We start from the raw sequence: 4,613 nt of genomic DNA on the forward strand, positions 1-4,613 counted from the left end.
TTTGATGCCAATAAGACTGACCAGTGAACTATTGAAGAAGAGAATTCCACTCCTTGACTCCTGACATGTTATGACAACTGTTGACTGCCTTACAGTTTCATGGAAACCATCCTCCAACTTGTAATCCAGTCCTTTCAAAGTGAGGTTATTCACATCTCTAATAGCCAGTAACTCATGCCCATCAAGAATGTGAGTCCCTTCCATGAAATAGAAAATAGCATCGTCGACAAAGTATTGTTGAGAGTCATTGAAATAGAAGAGCAAACTGTGGCATGGTTGAAGGTTGCCAGTACACTCTAGAGTAGTGGATGAGACATAATACTCCTCACAGTATCCAAGACCTGAAGAGGCTACAATAAAAAGGAGACCAGTAGCAATGAAGAGCAACATAGCTTTGGAATGCATGTACTGATCAATGCTTATCTGTTGAATCTATAGAAACTGTAGAAGTTACGTAAATTTAATTAGGAAACTATTTACTCATGAAATTGATTCCCACATTGTTATTTAAGTAGATACGCATGACATAAACACGTGACCAGGCTCACTTACGAAGGATAATAATCATAAAAGTTGACAGATTTATTCGGAAAATTAAATGAACATAACAAAATAAACAATATGAATATAATGTAAACTTTATGAGAGATCATTAATCATATATGCTAAATTTCTTAACCTCCTTTGATTCCGTCCAGTCAGATCATACATGTGTAGTGAGCTGACTCATCGTGATGCAGAACTTATGAATTATTCCTTGATTATTATCTGTATATAAATGCATGTTGTGTCAAGTTAATTTCAGTGTTTGGGTGTCAACTAGACTAAAACCTTATCCTTCCTCATAAGCAGCTTGAGCACTAAATCTCACCCTCTCTCCCAGACTGGTAGAATCATATCTAAATTCTACATATGAATGGTATAAATGTTATAAACTATAGCAGATACATCCATTTAACAGAGAGTACCTAGTGTAACAAATACATTCTTTATTGCTGTACAAAATAAATCCAGAGAAATGACACCTATGTAGTATAACTTTACTGTCCTAAAGTGTCTATTATTATAAAGGCTCCACTGACTGAGAATCAATTAACTCTTTAATGACCAAAATTAAGATGGGTGTAGTTGCTGCCAGTGCCAAACTAATATAGTAGCTGAGATTTGATAGTCTCTTTCACAAGAATGATAGACAGTTGATAAGCAAATACATACAGATACCTACACAAGCAACAAAACAAGCGTTGCTATGGCTTAGCATCTTTGATGTGTAAATGGGTCAATTTGCCTGTCAAAGCAGTTAATCTATGACTCATAAAATGAGTCTCTACGGTCCTTAAAGGGTTAAAGGGTCTTACCCAATATAAGCATTCATGCTCAGTGCAGATGAGGGTAATGTCCGACCTGATTCAATATCAACAGCATATCCACTATCCTTAATCTCCTTCACCTGTACCACATAATAACACCAATAACTTGAAAAAAAATTATTTCTCCACTCACGTTCTTCATCATGTCCTCCTGGTTATTGCGGCAGCTGATAGCTCCACCCCCTCAGATGACATGACGTTTTATAATAGTGTTAATGCATCCTTCAGGATTAATTCCACCACCATTGGTAACGACACGAATACCTAATTATAACTATTAATAGCTCCAGTGTGGTGGGTGTGGCTGCTTATAATTAATGGGTGTGGTTACCTTGCTTCTTGATATCATGAATGAGTGGTTTGATACAGTGAGATATGAAATCAGGAGTGTAGCCCATGTCCTGTGATGAGAAAAGGGCTAATGCTTTGAGCTGAAACATCATAGAAAATGTAAAAAATGGATATTTCGCCCGAGACCATGTACTAAATGTAAAATCTAATTTTAATCGGATTTAGATCAAATTTGCTACACAACGTTAAAACATGTATATTTATTAGAAAAATTATTAAAATTGAGAATTCCCTCCTTGTCATTTTTGGCAAAATTTCTGTACTATATAGGGCTAAGCAAATTATGCTTCAATTTCTGCCAATTATACTTTTAGGAACTGCCCCAAATTCCATCTTATTTTGCTTTGAAATAAATCCAATTATGCTCATTACTATACTCATCTTTTAAGCTTTACTCAAATATCAACTATCAAGTTACATGCACGTATCTGTTATATCTGTTATACCATAGGGCACCTTTTTTCAAGGACTGTCAATTTCACAAATTTAGCAATTTTAAAGAAATTCGCAAAAACTACTTCCGCAAAATCAAATTAATACGGTACAAGATGGCAGACGGCATAAATTTGTGGAAATTAAATCTGCAAAATCTATAGCCCTCAAAAAAAAGGCGCCCTACAGCAATGCCAAAATCTGAAAATGTTTTTTCAAAGACTTTGATTCACTAGAAAATAAAATACTCCAAGTCATTGGCCTCGCTCAGCTTTGCGTAGGCATGAGGACTATAGTTGCACTAGTACTTGCTGTATTGAATTGTAATTTCATGTGGTCAGGGTATGGGTATGGATGTGGTCAGAACTTTCTGACCCACTATGCTTAAATGCCAGCATAATAACTTGCCTTATTATGCACCAAATTATGCTAGCATAATTTGCCTAGCTTTAGTACCATAGTAGAGTGTTTTTGAGTAACTTCAAAAATTGTAAAAAATCCAATTTTGATCAGAATCAGCTCAAACTTGCTACACAATTAACATACAAACATGAAACATGTGCATATATCTGCGTTACGAAATGAAATGGAGATTTCTAGTACATTTATCATGCAGCATGTGCAGGAAATGCATCATTACTGGTTTCTTTCTTTTAGCTCCAGCTAGTAGGGACATTGCTATTTCCGAGAGATAGTCAGCAACAAGGAAGTCCAAACAACCATGTCCATAAACTGAGGCGCAGACTCGGATGTGTCACCCCAAAAAACAGAAGAACAGCCAATCCTAACCCAGGCTCTCATCCTTCCCCGTACTAGCTCCATAGGAACGACTAACAATGCTATAACGTAGTAGTACTGGCGTACAGAATACCAGCCATTTTTGATTGCCACTCCCAGTCTCCCACCCTAATATCAATGCTGTGGAATTATGTAAAAATAAAAATGAAACCATCAACTACTTATTGTTATTGTATGCATGCATGCAAAATGTGGATTACAAATCAGTCAATCAAATCTTCACGTATGAGTGTCTCTCTTCTTCTAGTCACAAAATCGCCATCTTCATCATACAGTTCTACTGTTACCATATTCTCCATGTCATGGGTAACAACGTGTCTGTCATCTACAAAAGGAACCCTCAGTGACCTCAGATATTTATGACGCTGGGAAATCTTTCTTGCAGTTTGTGGCATCCTCATTATCTGAGACTTAATTTTTTTCCATATTCTCATCTGCGTAAAGCGATAGATCACAATGCAAAGAAAAACCAAAACTACAAGAGAGACAAAGATGTAGCTGAAGATATAAGAAGCTTTTGAATTTATATTTGTATCATTGATTGCTGCTAGAAAAATCAGATTAACGTAATGAAAGCATTCAAGATAATTATTGCACTTCTTCTGATATGGACCTTTTGTTACGGCAACAACACCAAGTAGTATCGCTATAATAGTAATAATAATAACAAATTGTGCCTCACCAAACACAATGACTAAAACTGCATATATGATTCTCATCAGTAGAAGAAATCCAGTCCACATCCTATTTTTGTCATCATATGGTCCATTGTAGGCATCAAAAAAAGGCTTCAGTTTAACCCAGCACTTACAGCAACGGTAACGCGATAAATGTCTCTCAATGCATGGACTGCATAGAAGAAACAATGTATAAAAGCTGGCAAGTAAAAAGAAACACACCGTTACTACAACCATAAAACTGCGTTCACTACCCCAGTACTTCATTGTAGGGTCAAAGTACCATCCTGTTATGTATTTTGAACCACAAGGTATAATATCTGGTTTTAGTGCCTGGATACATGTACGTATTATTTTAGTGAATGAGAGGAGTAAAATAGTTGCCAATACAGATATAGAATGCCTTCCCATAAGCTTTGATAATCGAATGGAATGATGGCAGAGAAAAATAATAAGAATCATTAAACACCACAAATAAACAGGAAAGGCAAACTGAAGCCATGTCTTCCAGTAACTTGTCAGGCCATTATAAAAACAAGTTTGAATTCCTAGATCAAGATTAACCCACGAAATAAATACATCCAGAACTGAAACATTTCTCAGGAAATTCATGTCGTTTATTTTGACAATGTTAGCATAAAACAGTAGTCCATTGATTGACCCTGTAGATACAGTGAGGTCAAAAGCAGTGATGAATGCAATTAGAATAATACCAGCAAGAGCAAATGGAATAAGTAGAAATAATGAATAATTAGAACACTCACCACATCTGTCAGAACCTAACATGAGACTAAGGCCTTCAGCACACTTTCCGCAAAGAAGACCAGACTTGTTAAGAGTACACTGCTTGTCTACACTTTCTAGTGTAAAGTTAACGTCACTTGTTTTACAATAATGTCCATGACTGCAGCCTGAATAAACAACAAAACAGCCTTCCTCTTGTATATAACCCATCCATGTATCTCCTTCATGATAAAATGATTTG

At 36.0% G+C, this 4,613-nt stretch overlaps 1 long non-coding RNA gene across 1 annotated transcript; it reads right to left on the reverse strand.

Annotated features, from left to right (window-relative positions):
• Positions 1 to 563: 563 nt before the first annotated feature.
• On the reverse strand, positions 564 to 3,038 carry LOC109582923 (uncharacterized). Its single transcript, XR_002185288.1, has 4 exons — positions 2,794 to 3,038; positions 1,702 to 1,771; positions 1,504 to 1,634; positions 564 to 1,450 (listed from the first exon to the last, which is right to left on the reverse strand). It is a non-coding gene; the product is annotated as an uncharacterized LOC109582923 (long non-coding RNA).
• Between the last annotated feature and the right edge of the window lie 1,575 nt (positions 3,039 to 4,613).

Source organism: Amphimedon queenslandica, unplaced genomic scaffold (genome assembly GCF_000090795.2).
Source record: "Amphimedon queenslandica unplaced genomic scaffold, v1.1 AMPQUscaffold_13345, whole genome shotgun sequence".
Taxonomy (NCBI): Eukaryota; Metazoa; Porifera; class Demospongiae; order Haplosclerida; family Niphatidae; genus Amphimedon; species Amphimedon queenslandica.